An 18407-nucleotide genomic window follows, 5' to 3' on the forward strand; every position below is an offset into this window, starting at 1 on the left:
GTAGCAAGAGCGAGACAGACAGAAAGAACGAGTGAGAAAAAGAGAGAGAGAGAGCGAGAGATCAGGAAATGCTCTCCTTAAGGAGCCTTTGCCCTAACACGAAGACCTCCAACTGTGCTGCCTAGAATCGCAGTAGCTGCACGGATAAAAGTGCCGAGTCAAAAGGCCAGTGCTTTGTGTGCAAGAGAGTGATCTAGCACCGGCGGTAAAACTGTGGCCTCAAGCAAAGTTCTACCCTCTACTCCAATCCTCTAGAGCATGTCATGGTCCAATAATGAAGCTCAACCCAGCCCTTGGCAGGTTCTTCCAAACGTCGAATAAACAGGAGTCCGAAAAAACAATCGATACGTCATCCCGCAATTAGCGCTCCGACGCTAATGATGAACGTGATCAGATCCTGACGAGGTCACAAAAGGTGGCATGCAAATCGCTTTTCTCGCCCTGATAGAAGAATATAAATCGAAATGCTTCACCTCATTCGGAAGTGATGAGCTCTTTAGCCTGACAGTTTAATAAAACATCACATGGTGTGCACCTCGTTTGCAAATGATAAAGCAAGGAAATAATTAGCCAGTCCAGTGCCACACATTGCCTTTTTTTTTTTTCTTTCCTGACATACCCATATGAACTGTTTGTTGTGTGCTCGCTTGTTCTTGCGAGCCGGATTTTAAGTGAGAGCAGCACCTTTCCTAATGAGAAGCAGATGGTTGCAAATCAACTCTTGTTAGCTCCATCTGTCAAAAGAGCAGGTTCCTGCCAATTGTCTTCGAGTCAAGAATTACCTGACCCAAGACAAATATCTTCATTTAAATCTGTTCCTCCTGCTCAGATATTCCTTGGCCGCTAAACAATCCTGTTAATAAGTACCTCGTATATACGTATATTCAGTGTGACAGTACACATATTCAAACGTGTACTGAATGCAGTTCCTTTAACACGCGGAACATAACTAAAACCTGAGTTCCTTAACGTTTTATTTTCATTATTATTATTATTACATTTAAAAACATAAACAATGCCAGGGGTCTAAAAAAGAAACGAGTTAGCGCAGTGTCACTGTAGCCGCTCGCTCCGTACTGAAAAAAACGATTTGTAGTTTGTTGTAAAAGAAATTTTGTTATGCATTAAATCACTGGCACTTCCCGCCATCGCCAATGTTTATACGACAGTCTAGTGCTTCTTTAACATTTTATTTCCAGCTTTAAGAATTGCTCGTCGTCTTCTCCCATTAGGGGGCGCCACAGCGGATCATCGTCTCCATACCCCCCTGTCCTCTACATCTTCCTCTTTCAAACCCAACTACCTGCATGTCTTCCCTCACCACATCCATAAACTTTCGTGATCCATATATATGATTTGGCGCATGTTTTACACTGGATGCCCTTCTGAACGCAACCCTCGCCATTTACCCAGGCTTGGGACCGGCGCTAAGAGTGCACTGGCTTGTGCAACCCTAATGGCTGGGTTAGTTTTAAGAATTGCTCTTAAAAGGAGAAATTCCTGCCTGTGATAGAAGAGTATCTGCGAGAAAGGGAAGTTTATAGGACTGTGATGAGACCTGTGATGCTGTATGGTTTCGAGACAGTGGCATCGAGTAAAAGACAGGACAAGCATGGCTCTTTTTGTGTATTGTATTTGTTATTTATTGATTTAATTTACTCTCCACTCATTTCACTCTCTTGTCATGTCTGTCCAGGAGATGGAAAGTGAGAGGTTTTGCAGCACAAGTGAGGCATTGTGGGCCAGAGGAGAGACAGCCGCTGTCCCCACATCACTCTGTCCCTCCCTCCACCGCCTGCCACAGCTGTGCATGAACAAGACCAGGGCCAGAGGACAACATATATCAATGTGGAGACTGTGGAGGGCTCATCAGAGGTACCCCTCATTTCTGAAAGAAACGCACACACAAATACACACACAGAGGCACAGTAATGGATTTATCAAGAACTTTTCTTAAGGTCTTTTTATGTTCAAACTTTGGGAAAAGTATTTGGTTACCTGGGCCAAATCGAAGGTTCGCACTTTGTAGCCTCCTCCAGTACGATATCAAGTACCAGTTTATTAGCTAGATTGGAAAAAAAGGTAATTAAAGCTTAAACACCTTCTGGGCCTGTTTGGGATTTGAGGTTGCAGATCAAATGAGGAACCTGTTGTACTTTAATATATTAACTAAACGTCTGGAGTTTCCATAAGCTCCCGAGGTTCCTGCCGCTCTCTTTGGATCTGCCTGCTTTGTCCTGTCCTGCCTATGGATGTTGTTTTCTTTGATTTGAGGCAACTCTGTGCCTCTGGGGATGTTTCTCATCTTGGGGATCCAAGAAATTACAGACTAACACAGGAGCTTTGAGGATGGATTTGGACTGTAGTTTATGTCAACAGTCTGCTACACTGACTCAGGACTACAGTTTGCATCTGATCACCATCACTGCACCTCAACATCGTTTATCTGTAATAAATGAACATTAGGTGCCACCCAGATGAGGATGATGTTCCCTTTTGAGTCTGGTTCCTCTCAATGTTTCTTCTTTATGCATCTCAGGAGTTTTTCCTTCACCATTGTGGCCACCTTCTTGCTCATCAGGGACAAACTTACACTTATAAAGAACAATCTTATTGATTCTTTCTTACCACATTATCTGTGTAAAGCTTCCTGGAGACAATGTTCATTGTTAAAAGCGCAATACAAATGAATTGAATATATAAAGTATATACTGTATGAACAAAAGTATTAGGGCACCTGAATTTTCCAGCCATATGTGGTTCTTCCCACAAAGTTTGAGGCACACAACTGTATGCAATTGAAGTTTTCCCTAATCTTGAACTAGAAGACCCAAACCTGCTTCAGCATCAACAATGCCCCCAAAGATATGCTTTGCATGGGTTGGACGATGTGGAAGATCTCCTGCTCTAGAGCTCTATCTCTTTTGGAAGGAATATAAATGTTGACTGCACCCCTGGCCACCTCACCTTTATCACTCCCTAACTTTACTAACACCCTTGTGGCTGAATGAATCCCCACAATTCTCCACAAGAGTTAGTGGAACATCTTCCCAGACGAGTGCTATAACAGTGACTGGAGATTAAATGTGGAATGCGATGTTCAAAAAGAAGCACATACTGATCTAATGCTCAGATATCCACAAACCTTTGTTGATGTGGTGTATATTGACATCAGATGTGCACTTTGGTACACACAAATGTCATGTGCAAGCTAAAGACGTTGTAGAACACGAGGACAACCCGTTCACGCATCGAAAAATGACCACAACACCGAAACAGCAGTGGGATAAACCGTGTATATTAGAAGAATCCAAGTTTTTTTTTCTTTTCCTGTTTCTGGCTGAAGGCTGCTGACACAAAGATATGTTGCCTCCTTCGCTGGTCTTCAAAGCTCACCACAGGAGTCCCCTAATCACTAAACATCTCTTCAGTGCTGTCCATGATACTCATTTCTCTTGATTTCCTCTCTCTTCATGTTACCTCTGTTTAGCTAATACACTCTAGCCTCCCTGACGCCTCCTGATGTGTAACAGAAAGAGGACGATGTGGATTTAAGGACATACGGGAGACTGATAGTTTAAAATATCAAATGAGGCACTTTGTTGGCCAAAATTGTACACAGGACAAATCTGTCATCTAGGGGGGGTGAGAGCTCAGTGGTTAAAACTTTGGGTGTCTAATCAGAATAATTCAAGCCCTGGTATTGTCAAGCTGCAACTCTTGGGGCTCTAATCCCAGCTTCCTAACATCACTGGGATATGTGAAGAAATCATTTAGTTAAAGAGTAAAGTATTGAGTTAAAGTATCCAAGTGTTTACATTTAAATGTACTTAAGCATCCAAAGTACTGATTTATTATAACTATAATGTTCCTATTATCATTTTTATCACAAGACTCTTTACTTAATCACCTCAGTTTATGTGAAAAGACTCGAATGTGACTCTCAGCACACTGATCTACTAATAGAATGATATTAATGATTTAAACACTGATTGATATCTATTAAATGATCATGAGCCCAAAACCTTCTTATCAACTACTTTTAAAAAATCACGTAAATGAAGTCACGTGTGTTGTGGCGAGTTCAAGTCTGGAGTTTCTTTATCATTTGTTCCTCTCTAAATGTTCTGCTTGCTGTTAAACTGATGCTGAACTGTATGTTGGTGATCAGTAGATATACTGAGCGCCAATCAAAACAAGTTCAAGACAAAGAGTGCACTCTGCCCTGATTAGTGTCTTGCTGAGTTTTTATCCACTCAAAAATAAAAAGGCAACGACTGATTTCGCAAAATGTAGTTGAGTAAACAGTAAGAAATTTGACTTTGAAATGTAGAAGTTAAAGTCTCCCCGAATGGAAACGTTTCAATAAAGTACAGATATGTGAAAGAGCTGCTTAAGTACAGTAACGAAGAACATTATTTCCTCACTGTCCACTGATGTCTTCAACTAATTTAGGAGACTAATTTTGTCTTTGACATTCAGGTCAAGGAACTTGATTCTGCGCACCACTGGAGCCCTGGAAATCTCATCAACAGGAAATGGGATTGTACTCGGAGCTCGGTGCGAGTCGCTTAAACAGCCTCGTCGTTGTGAAACGGTTTTTTAAGTAGGCATGTGCACAAAAAACAACTGGACTTGCACCAGCGTGCATGTGAGTGTGTGTGTGTGTTTTCACTCTGAGTAGATAATAGCGTGATCCTCTCTTACCCCCTGAGGATGCGATTTTGGCCCTTGGATGGAAAGGGGGAGTTTGTCGGGGGGACAGAGGAGAATCAGAGAACTGGTTATGAATGTGCGTTTGATTTCATACGGCAGCGCACAGTGGGTCACTTGTTGTGGCGGCGTCCAGATGTGCGGTGCGCAAAGACGCCCTGTTAGCCCTGCTGGGGAGCAGCCTTGTCTAAGAAGACAGTGAGGGGCCCTATCCTCACCTCGCCCCCTGGACACACACACACACACACACACACACACTTATACATACACGCACACACATAACACACTCTTCAGGAGTTGAATCAACTCAGTACCAGGCAGAGAAGGAGAGAGCAGACAACATTCGTTCAGTCGTCCTATTCATAGAGGATATGTGGCTTTGCTCTGTAATGTGTGTGTGTGTGTGTGTGTGTGTGTGTGTGTGTGTGTGTGTGTGTGTGTTATATATTCATTAAGTGGCTATTCATATGCATACTGGTATTGAATTAGCCATTAAAACCAGACCGATACTGTGCCATAGAATGGACATTTTTAAAGGTAAACACAGTGTGTGCAAACTGCCAACCATTTGACATTATCTAGAAATGAATAGATTGCAAATATCAATTTCAAATTCGTGGAATTAGTTCCTGTAAGATGGACTTGAGATCCAGGAGTTCATGAGTTCAAATCCCAGCACCACCGAGCTGCCCCTGCTGGGCCCTTGGGCAAGACCCTTAACCCCATAGTTCCTCAGGTGCACAAATGAGACAAAAGTCGATAAAGGCGTCTGCCAAAAGCCAGAAATATAAATGTAGCTCAGTGCTTGGACTTTGGATCGGAAGGCCACAAGTTCAAGTCCCAGCACCACCAAGCCTCCACTGCTGGGCCCTTAAACAAAGCCCTTAACCCTTAACTGTTCAGTTGTAAGTCACTCTGTAATAAGAGAATTTGCCAAATGTCATAAATGTAAATGAGTTTACCTTTAATGAACAAACCAGAGATGACGTTAGTGAAGGAAAAACTTCCTGAGACTTCATCTGTCTAAACCAAAAGGAAACCTCATCCTCAACCCCTGGTATTTATTCATTTCATTGTTGATGGTTTCAGCCATTCACTGATCAACGCTTCAGTGCAAAAGTGTTCGTCTCAACTGAAGTCCAAATCCATTGTAGTAGAACTGCTTATATCAATTACAATCCAAATCCATCTTCACGGTTCTTGAAGGGAACCATCCACCATGATCTTATTAATCTTTTGGTTGTTTGTGTGGAGTAAAGTGTTAGTAAAGTCAATTTTAGGTTTTAGAGCTCTTTAGCAGGAGATCTTGCACTCCAACCCATGTAAAGCACATCTTCATAAAGCTGGCTTTGTTCACAAGGCCATTGTCATGCTGGAACAGGTCAGTCATAATAGTTTGAACCACATCTGGCTTGAAAAGTAGATCGTATTTATTCAAGGTGAGAAGAAAAGTTCTCCCCTTTATTCAAGTCATCCTACTGAGACACTTAGACAAGCTAAATAGAGAAATGGGCTTTTCTTGATCTCTTGCTCTCTCGACACACAGAATTCACTGCACTACACCTCACAAAGCCTTACAAAACCACTTGAAACAGCACACTGTCAATAGTCATTTACATCAGTAGGGGAGGTTTTTTTTTCCCCCCATGGACGCTTATAATCATTGACCGGGGTCCTGTCTATTCGAGATGTAACGACAGGAGCCCTCCAGGTGTTAAAGATGCCTTTGTGTCGTTTCTGCTGCTCGTTTTTTTTTTTGTCGTGCACCTTCCCTGAGCTCTTCCTGGACCACAGAGTCAAAGATTCATACAGGGCATCTCCTGCTGCTCGTTATACAAATCTCGATCGATGCTGACAGAAAGAGGATATCGACGTGGCAAGCTCTTACCTCACTTATATTATTTCACCTAGCCTGGCGTGACCACACACACATTTCTGCTTCCCATATACTTGTGCTCCGATGTGTGTTTCAGCTCTTTATAGACTGCACTTGTCTGTCTTTTTGCTTACACTGGGGAATTCTCATCGCTCTCAGATCATCTCGAGCATCAACCCACCGTATAACATACATCCCTGAACCACCATCAGAACACCTCACTCCGACGTCACCAGAGAACAAACCTCTTCTCGTTTTCTGCCATGTGACCCAGGAGAGGAAAAAAGGATTCCATCTGATATTGATGGTCAACGAGGGGCCTATTTGACGGATGGATCGATTGAGGAGCATTCAAAGTGATTCGTTTGTCACAGTGCCAGAGGACACCTGCTGTAGCTTTAATGTTTGTCTCGTCGATAAATGTAGCCCTTTTTTGTGGCAGAGAGAGAGAGAAGCAATCCCACTGCTCCATTCCTCCATGCGCTGATGTCAGGACGAAGTAAGAGAGTTCATGCATTATGAATCTCCTCCGTATGCATTATGGATACTTTCGACATGCCTAGGATCAGATGCTGTATGATGAGAATAGATGTTGTGAAAAAAACCCTCTTTTTTTATTGTATTTAATTACTTTTTTTAAATAATTTGACAAATCCTAGCTTTCGCTTGGCAAATGTATACTTATATCCGTATAATAAGAGTTCTCCAGCTTGGACTTTTAAAGGATCTGGAGGGATTCTGTATAAAGGAATGGTCTTGCAGAGATTTGTGCTCGTTCAGCTACAAGGCAATTAGTAAAATCAGGCACTGGTATAGAATGAGGAGGCCTGGGGGTGAAGTCAGCAGTCCAATTCACCCCAAAGATATCCAATAGGGTTGGGGCTCTATAGCATGAGATCTTCCACTACATGGATTTTTGAGGTTATAAAATAAAAGAACGAATTTCAAGTGCATTTATTTTTCGATGTCCTCCCCTGCTACATTTATACACTTATCCCAGAGTTAACTAACACCCGGAAAGATTCGGCACAGAAAGATTTGTCAGCATGCCTGAACCATCCTAATACAGTCACCAGTGGTGAAATACTCACCTCTGAGGAACTCGTTGAACATCCAGGACCAGGTGTGAATTTTTCCAGCCCAAAGCAGTAATTCCTGTGAAGATGATGACCTAGATTTTATGGAGATTCATTCAGCCACAAGGGTGTTGGTAGAGGTTACAGTAGTCAGGTACTGATTAAGGTAAAGTAAGGAGGCCTGGGGTGAGGTTACATTCATCCCAATGGTGTTTGAGCTCTATAGCAGGTGATCTTTGACTCCAACGGATGCAAAACCTACATCTTCATGGAGCAGGTTTTGTGCACAAGTCATTGTCATGAAGAACCACATACAGCTGAACAAATGAGGTGCCTGAATCATTTTCTCCATGAAGTGCATAAGAATAAATGATCTAATGATGGTATTCAAGTAATTTTTCACCTCTATTAATGGCTTATTTGAGGCTCTTGTGACCGTGACATACAAAACGACCTCCTGTAATTGGAATATAACAACGTCAAACATCAGTTCAATAGCAACAATCTGCTCTACGTTGCACTCGAACCTGATTAAGATAAATGAGGCCCTTGTAAAACCTCTGACACGGCTACGATATTCAGTAATGGCGTTAACCTCCTCGTGGTATGTTATATCCAAACAAGGCATTCATCTACAAAAAAAACCAAAGAGGTTTGAGCAGCCTAGCAGAAATGATTTGCTATCGGCTTTCACAACGGAGACGAAAATTCCCCAAAGTTCTTCTGAAATGTACTCCTTTGGGATAACTTAAAGTGAAACTGCAAACTAGACAAACACATCGGTGGAAGCTGACACATTCCCACGTCCCGGCGCTGCTGATAGGCTGTGGCACGGGTTAGCCGTGGTCAGATCGCAAATCTTTTTCGACAGTGTGGTCTGATTTCAGAGTTGAAGAAGCAGCATGAGCCTGTAGCCGGTTAATAATAACACCCCCCCATTCAAACAACTGCAAAACAGAATGTGGTGTTTTTTTTTTTTTTAATCCACTAATAATACCATTGTTTTCACATACCTCATTATGACCTGGGAGGTGTGCAATGTAGTGACTCGGAATACAAAACGCCACGATGTTGGGCGGATATTAGTGATCTTAGCATACAGTTACAATAACAGTACATGAATAGTCCTGAAATAAAACCTTGTATAACAACACCATATGCACACAATATGGAGAAGAATTTAAGTCATCTGAGTACAAGATTGGCTTTTGCTTCTTTTTCAGCATCCCATCCCACATTTAATCCACATTTGCTGTTGCTGTGTATAGGATGTTGGACTTCTGTTTGAAAGTTCATGGGTTCAAATCCCAGCACCACCAAGCTGCCAGTGCTGGGCCCATGATCAACCTTTAATTGCTCAGCAGTGATAGCTTGGTGGTGCTTGAATTTAAACCCATGAACTTTCAATCAGAAGTCTAACATCTTATCCACTGAGCTTACTAACACCTTTGTGGCTGAACGAGCAGAAAAATCTCCACAAATTCCAGTGGAACATCTTCCCAGATGACTGGAGGTTCTTATAACATCAAATGGATGTTGGAATGGGATGGAAAAAGCATACACCAGTCCTATGGTCAGGTGTCTACAAACGTTTGCTGATATAATGCAGGTAATTTGTTTCTTTTGGAATCAGGAGTGTTTAACCTCCATATGACCCTTCGGTAATTAACTACAGTGAAGCATTTTAGGCAGATTATCATGACAGTAATCATCTCTGAGTCCTGCTAGTCATTATACAGTGGCATTCATCCCAAAGGTATAGTACGAGACTAGTCTCAGAGTGAGTAATGACCGTTCATGGAAGGCCTTTGGGCAAACTGGGCAAAAGGGGTGGGTTATAGTAAGAGGGTGTGTGTGGGGGTTGGTGTGTGGGGGGGTAATTTTACCATCTATATAATGTAGGAGGGACACTACAGACCATGTCTGTGTGTAAGTTAACACAGGGAGCCATTCATTGGGGTTCTCCAGGGCAGTTTTTCTGCAACGTCGACAAAAAGCGGAATGGCATTTTTGCGATAACAACCTGAGCGCCGTCACAAACGATTGTTGTTGATGAGCGTGAGACCATCGGTCATGTGAACAGACCGAGACGTTGTGCTGTAGTCTACGTCAAGCAAATCAATCAATTCATACGCGTTTTGTAAAGGAAAACGCACTCAAAGTTAGCATAAAGTTGTCGGCGGAGTTTTAAAGCACCGGTTCATCCAACTTAATGATTACCATAGCTGCATCTTAACGCTTAAACGTTAGCTACATTTATAGCAAATGAATTCCTTAATGCCTGTAGGTTGAAAACGTTTTAATTTGAAGTGCCATAGTTTTCTTTCCGGCTTCGCTTCCGGTTAGCGCATTTTACTAGCGGTTTAACCAGACGAGACGTGTTTTAAAGTGGAGAATAAACACAACCTTCTCTGTCCAAACCTTTAAACACTGTTTACGTGTTTTAGCTTGTTAGTTTTAGAGCTAATTTGTTTGTTTGTTCGTCATGCTAAGAACGTTTAAAACAAGAACAAAAAAGAACGGAGCCACAGACTCAGTTTTTTCCCCCCTACGTTCTATGTTTTGTCTTTGCTAAAATATTTGCCTGGATCTGTATCTAGACCATGTTTCACCAGTAGACGATTCCTGGTCTAGATAATATAATTCAATGTTTATGGAATTTATTCAGTATAAGTTATGTCATTTATACAACATTTGGATTAAGGGTTTTACTCAAGGGCCCAGCAGTGGCACCTTGGTGGTGCTGGGATTTGAACTCACTTTAAATCAGTCTAATATGGGTATTTTAGTGTCAAGTCTATTTCAGATTTGTTTTATAAGAACTCCTGACATTGCATTTGCATATCTGTTGCCTTCTACTGAAACTAACCCATGAATCTAAATGAATCGATCGGCCTTCTAAGATGAGAACTGAAAAGGTGTTAAACTGTGCCATGTATTGAGCAAACAGAATGAAAAAAAGCTCACTTGCATCTGTCCTCTTCCACGGAATTGAGGAATTGAGCTAGCAGCCTCTGGCGACATGCGCTTTTCATATTCAAAAAGCGTGTTTGTCACCGAGTGGGCTGTCGAGGCTTTGATGTCTACCTAGCTTGATACCTTGTGGGTACCCTAGCTTCCTGGATTAAGAAAAAAAATTGCCTCTTTACTTCTCCTCCCCTCATCTCTTTACTGAAGCCAAGATCGCTATCTCAGCCTCCGTAATCTCTCTGTAATAGGCACTAATGTGAGAGCACCTGCCACGCTAACCGGGCGCGTTGCACAATGTCGCCGTGAGCATCGCGTGTCCCTGCAATGCCAGGTATTTAAGGAATATCTGATGCCGCCAAGTGACTCATAAAGCACTACCGGCTTCGATCTCTGAGCCGAGCCCACCCATACAAAGCTGAGCAAAACCTTCAGGGCAGAGTTTAGGATGAAATCTCTTCGACCCATGCCAAGGAATGAAGTTGTACGCCTTGGGGTTTTGTGAGGCACCAACTCCACGACACACTTTCGTACCACTTGACTGTCTCGTGATGAAAATGGAACGGGGAACTGCGGAGCTTCCTACACTTCTCCTGGCAGGATTAGGACGCATGTAGTAGTCGGTCCACCACAAACACAAGTTAAAATAGATTAGGGTTCCTCAGGCAGAAAACTATTTATTATGGTTGAGTGTAGGAGTTCCTTATTTGACCCAGAAATCTGTCCAATGCTTTGAAGATATTGTTCAGGTGAATAACATAATCATATTATTGAATATTTACTAATTGTGTTTGCGTTGGAACAAATGCGTATCTAAGCAAGGTAACTGAATTCAGCAAACGACTTTGTTTCAACTGAGGAGGAGGAAAAGAGAGCGTAAGTGGTGCCATCTATTCAAACAACAGCTTGCAGCTCGTAGCATGGAAGGTTTTTTTTTTTTTTTATCCCTTTGCTTTTGTTTAATGCGGCAGCTTCCTTAAAAATGGATTTATTCCTCTGTATTTTTTTTCTCATTCCGAATTGCTGGAGCTTATCCATTTCTGGGAAGGAAGGGAAGAATGGGCACTGTCAATGACTAGAAGGTTTTCTGGCTTGCGCACAAACGTGCCTTGATGACTTACAGAGAGAGGGAAATGAACTATCATGGGCTTAAAAGAAGAAAAAAAAGGGGGCTACTGCAAAGCAAGCAGATTCCAGTGATCAAGGTCAGTAGGAGAAAGTGGATTTAGAGATTTACTCCCAGGAAGTGGTGTGAGGGGGTGTGTGGGGGCTTGACTTTGCAACTATAATATATCGGCACCAATTTTGTCTACTCCCTCTAATGCAAGACCAGTGTTAAGACACTAGGGAATCTGTACATATACCTTCTGGTGATGGAGATCTAATTACTGTATGTAGTGTAGGTGCTTGCTATAAAAGGCTGTTATAATGCACCTGAATGGGAATTAATGTACTTTTCCAACACAGCAAATATTCTTTCTTTGAATATTCCAGCGTTGTTAGGAAGCTGCGGGTTAAGGGCGCCAGCTTGGCAATACCAGGGACCCTCGACCTTCTGAACAACAATCCAGAGCCTTTCCTTTTGAGTGTCTAAGAGATGGACCAGTCTGTACCACATATGTTCCTCGGATAGGCTCTGTATCCAGGATAAACCGTTTACTGAAGACAAGCGAATGATCAAATAATAACTATAAAATAATAATAACGAAAGAAGAAGCGATTTGGTGTGTGTGGAGCTGAAAACAATTACATGAAATAACCCTAATTACCTGATTAGAGTGAGTTAAGCTTTGATTCTACCCCTGGCAAAGAGAGTCTCTCATGCTGGCTGCTTGACTTAATAAGCGGAAAACACGATAACGAATCGGCCAACGATCTGCTCCACCTTTCCTCATGTGAACCAGGTTTTCATCAGAATGAAGCACTCTGGATAGAAATATGAGTTGAAAGTGTATGAACGGAGCCAAGAGATGGTTTTGATTTAGAGGGTATGAATTATTTTTCCTTTTCAAATCAGTAGTTAGAAACCTTTATATCCTGTTTTTGTGTTTTCACGTGAACGTGAAACTCCTGACTGACTCCATTCGACTGTGAAGGGCTAATTTATCTCACCACAAACAGATGCACAGGACTGGAGGGCTAAACTGTTTAGATTACCAAATTCCTTGATTCTAATTTGTAAGTGTGAAGCTATATTTAGTTAACACACACACACACACACACACACACACACACACACACACACACACACCATTCAAATATTAATCTTTTCCAGCCACTTCTTACGCAAACTGTTCCTCAAAACTGGAAGCACACATTTGTATGAGATGTCTTTGGATTTTTGTTAGCATGAAATTTCCTTCACTTGAACTAGGAGACCCAAACCTGCTCCAGCATGAAGATCTCCTTCTATAGAGCTGTAATGCCCTTGTGGACGAATGAATCTCCACAAATCTGTACAAAATCTAGTAGAACATCTTCCCAAAATATTGGAAGTCATTATAGGGGCAAATGGGGACTAAATGTGGAGCGACATGTTAAGAAAACCCATACCAATCTTATGCTCAGTGTATTTGATTATTATTAAAACCCACACATTCAGAAAGCACAACGTTTCCCAAACTTCCAACTATTTGTTATTTCTGTCCTTTCTTTTTTTTTTTTTTTGTTTTCAAATTTCCAGTTGTGAAGGACTCATGAGGTAAAAATATAGAGAAAGCCAAGTGACAGAGGTGTGTGTGTGTGTGTGTGTGTGTGTGTGTGTGTGTGTGTGTGTGTTTGTCTTTATATTTTCATTTGGCATTCCCCTGCCTTTGAACACACCCTATTACTGGTAACCTTCTGACCCACAGAGTGGCTCATGGTCCTGGTGACGTAAAAACGTTTTCACTTTGGTCCCTTTAAATTTCTTGTTTTCTTCTTGCAATCCTGTTACAACAGCCATATAAGGTGGCATTTTGTTTGGTTGAAACGAATATCATGATGAGCTCATCCATGCTTTCTTGTGTATTGTTTGGTTTAAGGTTTGTATCCAGAGTTACATGAAGCAAGGCCTCGTCCCATGTGCTGGGAAAAAAGTTTTTTGAAACAATTTCAGGGATTTTTTTTTTTGGTCCCCCGTGCATTGAAATATGACGAACTCATTGATGGACCCGGATCTCTAGTTCTAGTTCTCGCAGCTCGTATTGTCCTATTAGTCACTTCCATTTCTACAACAGGTGGTAGGAACACCAAGATGTTTTTGCATATCGGATATGGAGACTTGAATTAAAAAAAATCTGAAGGGTTTAAACTCTTGTAGGTGCTTTGGGAATATTTTGTCCTGATTTCACAGGGTTGCTGCGCTGGTGTGTACATACCGTGTCTCCCGGAGGCCTCTTCAGTAAAGAGTTCGTGCAGCTGTTGTATGAGTACGATATGATGAGAAAACACAAACAGTGCTCCTCTGACCCCTCCCCTTCAAAAAATGGTCCTTCTACCTTAAAACTGATGAATGCTGGGCCTCGGTGCCTCTGTTATCTTCTTATCCTGAAGTTCAAGTTGAAAAAAAACAAAAAAAAGCTTCCCGTTCCACAAGCTAAATAAGCAGAGATCAGCAATTCTCCCTTGAGATAGGAAAGGCCCGAGCAATTTAGCATGTTTCATGTCACCCGGCTGTGTCTGGTTTCCCCCCCCGTCCTCTGGGAAGTCATCCAGAAAGCTTTAAAACACCTTAAGATGGTAAGCGTCGGGTCGTCGGGTGAGAACATCATTTCGAGAACCTGAACTATTTAAAAAAAGGAAGTCGTTTCCTGTGCTTAATTTCAGGTTGGGTTTAGTGAAGACATGGACAAGAGGTCAAGTTTAAAAACGGTTATTCCACGTAAGTATATCCGCACCAATTTGGTGCGAGGACTTACGAGCGATTCGAGCGCAAATGAGAAACAGGACTTCCTGCGAATTTGGTGTGGAGATTGGGTTGGCCACATAAACACACACAACCATTTCCTGTACCTTCCCTCCCACCTTAAGCGATCCCCAGAGATTGACTCACAGATCTGAGACCAGGATTGTGAGGACAGGAGAGAAGACGAGACGGGCGGTGTACACGGCTCTCGGCTCGGTGGGGTGACCTAGGGTCTGAGGAATTCTCAGGGTTCCTGTGCCAAGCCGGAATTGGAACAGTGTGCGCTTTTTGTTGTTGTTGTTGAGGTTTAGTTAGTAGACCATGTCTTGTTTGTTGAATGCAAACAGGAGCTTCGTCTATTTTTATTTATTTTTTTAATCATAGTGCTGTTTTCTATAATCACAAATTGTTGTTAGTAGACAAACGAGATGCCCTACAGCCTCTTTGGCTCTCTGTGAACAATTTTTCTCAGGATATTGTCATTATTGTACCTGTTTCCTATAAGTCACTGCTCCAGTCTTGGTATTTCTGCACCTGATTCCAGTTCGATAGTGACTGTGGTGAAGGAAAAATTCCCCGAGATGTTATGAGGATGAAACCTTTAGAGGAACCTCGTCTGGGTGGCACCAAAAATCCATTGGTTAAAGTTCATTGTTGATGAGGTGTGCGGTCATCGGAAAAGCACCAGGTACACTATTAGTCTCGAAACCTGTTGATACCACCTCGTAAATATTGGGTTGGAGTAAAAGATCTTGAGTAGTCTTTCGCAGAATCAGCAAATATCTCCACAAATCCTAATGGAACACCTTCGCAGAAGAGTGGAGCTTTTTATAAGAGCAAATGGCGACTTCACATGAATCTCAGGTATCTGCTGGAACTATTTCTTATACAGTCTATTTATTGGAAACGTGTTTTCTTTTGAGACGCTCTCAAGATTTATTCTCACGGTCTTTACGCGATAAGGTGTTAATGTAAGGTGTTCAGCGTAAAAAGAAATACAATAGTTGATGAGGTGCTAACAGCATTACATTAAAACGATTGAAGCACGTTTTGGAAGCAAGTAGTGAAAGTTGGGCCGATTTTCTGCCGGAATACGACAGATGTTATCAAGGATTTCTTTTCGCAACACATTAGTCATGATGGTGTTTGCGTGTTTCGGCGCTCTGACACAGGTACTGCTTATATTATACATGAGAAAAAGCAGGAGTGAGAGCTACAAGCCTTATCTGATCTCTGAAATCCAGGAGATCATATCCAGACCTCTAACAAAGTGGATTTTGGGGAGTAGGACGATTTTATCTTCACTTTATAGCACAAGTTTGGAGAATTTTTACTCTGTATAGGTATAAGTTCTACTAGATTTTGTAGAGATCTGTGCTAATTCAGGAACAAGGGTAGGTGAGGTGAGGAGGCCTGGGGGGTGCTGTCAAGGTTCCAATTCTTCCCAAAAGTGCTTGCTCTATAGCAGGAGATCTTTCACTCCATCCCATGTAAAGCAGATCTTCATGGAGCTAGCTTTGTGCACAGGAGCATTGTCATGTTGGAACAGGTTTGGGTCTCCTAGTACAAGTGAAGTTTAAGCATCCAAAGGCGTTCTAACATAACAGTTTTTGGGAAAAACCACATATGCCTGTAAATATCTGGTGTCCCAAAAGTTTTATCCACGTCTTGTATGTTCTTGTTTCTATGGAAATAAGACACAAAAATGGACTGGTTTTATTACACACAGTTCTGTTTTTAATGAAGTGATAGTGGGAAATCCTCTTTTTTTCCCATTTGGGATTCCCATAGATAATACGAACATGTCAGATAAACAAACAAAACACGAAAATTAAGCTAAACTAAAACATTTGTGCTGAAGGTTTGTGGGAACCTCAGATCTCTGGTAGCCCACAGTAAACAAAGCCATATGAGCCAAGTGGGAAGACGTGTTTTTAGCAGCGACGCAGTTGCTACGTGTGTGTGTGTGTGTGTGACCTGACAGATATGTGTATAAATCCTACAGGGTGAAATAATAAAAACCTGTTTTAGGAAGCATTAGTACCCCCCCAACACATCTGTCCACATCTGGGCCCTTCCCAGGTCAAGCGTATTAAAGGGCACTTTACATGTACACTTAATGCGGTACCTTTTTTTAAAGCCGTGTTTGTTTAGGCTTCAGTAGGACACACAGTGATTTGCGTGAGGCTTACGGACTGGTGAATTGTGTCGGAATAATAGTGATAGGTTTCACTTCTACAGGCAGTGTGACCGGTTTCTGTTGTTCTCCTCTGTCAAGAATTATACCAGCTGATGGACGAGGTTCAGGTGTGTTAATGGAACAGTACTGTGTGTCTGTGTGTATTATGGGCAAATGAATATAACTATAGTTCATGACCTTTTATAATAGATATAACACACACACACACACACACACACACACACACATATATATATATATATATATATATATATATATATATATATATATATATATATATATATATATATATATATAAATAGATAGATCTGCTCTATCTGTCTGTCTTTCTATATCCCTCTACTGTATTAGTTTTTTTGTATGTCTGTCTGTCTGTCTGTCTGTCTGTCTCTTTTTTTGTCTGTTTATATATAATATAAAAGAAATGTAAACTTTTTCTCTCAAACGATCTCTCTATCTATCCTTTCGATCTCTCTCTCTCTTGTCTTTCTATCGCTCATCTGTCTCTCTCTCTCTCTCTCTCTCTCTCTCTCTCTCTCTCTCTCTCTCTCTCTCTTTCTCTTTTCGATTATGTCTGCTCATTATTTTACTTTTTTTTTTTTTTTGGAAAATGACACGACACACACGTTTTGTTTGTGCATTGTTATGTTTAAAGTCACGCAGTAGCTAAATACAAGTCCTGCTCCGGCGTCACGTATCGCTTATCACGTTATAAGAGCTTGAATACTGTCTTTTACAAGCCTCTGTTTTTCCACTTTCTTGAAGATAAAAAGAAACAACAAAAAAAAGCAAATTGCAGCTTATGTTACATAGATTCCATGAAGCGCTCTGTTCTGGGGAGAAAAGAATAGCATCTGGAAAAATGTGGTTATAGCTTTAACTCCGACTCTCACAAAACATACGAGACTCCTTCTAAAAATATTACAATAATATATATAATGTGTCTGCCTGCCTGTCTGTCTGCCTGTCTGTCTGTCTGCCTGTGGACCTTAAGACTGTAATAAAACTGGAACAGCAAAAAAATCATCACACTCCCATTAGTGTTTATTGTTCTCATTATAACTGCTTGATAAGTAAAGATGTCCAGAAAGATGGCGTTCATCACAAACAGAACAAAGCGGTCGGCTTTGATCGTCACTTCTGTACAACTTTTAAAGAAAAGTCGAAAAAACCCAGGCTGAAACTCTGAAGCTGGAGACTCTCTCAGATCTCCTTGTGTTTGAGTTCCTCCGGTTCGTATTTTCGAGCCAAATGTTGAAATAAATCTTCCAGTTAAACACGTCGGGATTCATCCATTTTTAATGACTTCCACCTTCATTAACTTGGCACGCGTTTAATGAAAACAAGTGCCGAGTTTATTTCTCAGCGAGCGCCTGTTAGGTCTTTTGATGGTCTCAACAATTAGAGAACATCAAAGCGTAGGACGGGCAAAGACGCGAGCTCGTTTGCATAATTAAACCAACCTGCAGACAAAACTGACTGCAAAAACCGACTGCTTGAGCATCTAGAGATTAAAAGAAATTAAATGAGGGGTGGAAAAAAGATGTTTGCATCCTTATTAGACAATTATGTACCTTGTGTTCAATTAGAAAGTCGTTAATTAACTTGTAGTTTACATATAATCAGGGAATTTGTTTAGTTGCTTTCTCAGTTTTGATGCAGGCTTTTTTTTTCTTTTGTTTAAAACTT

At 41.4% G+C, this 18407-nt stretch overlaps 1 long non-coding RNA gene across 1 annotated transcript in view; it reads left to right on the plus strand.

Moving 5' to 3' along the window:
- LOC124382651 overlaps positions 1-18407 on the plus strand; it is a 120732-nt gene that overhangs the window by 94271 nt on the left and 8054 nt on the right. Inside the window, exon 4 of the long non-coding RNA XR_006925108.1 lies at positions 1697-1875. This is a non-coding gene — a long non-coding RNA (uncharacterized LOC124382651). The remainder of the gene's footprint in view (positions 1-1696; positions 1876-18407) is intronic.

Source organism: Silurus meridionalis, chromosome 3 (genome assembly GCF_014805685.1).
Source record: "Silurus meridionalis isolate SWU-2019-XX chromosome 3, ASM1480568v1, whole genome shotgun sequence".
NCBI classification, from domain to species: domain Eukaryota; kingdom Metazoa; phylum Chordata; class Actinopteri; order Siluriformes; family Siluridae; genus Silurus; species Silurus meridionalis.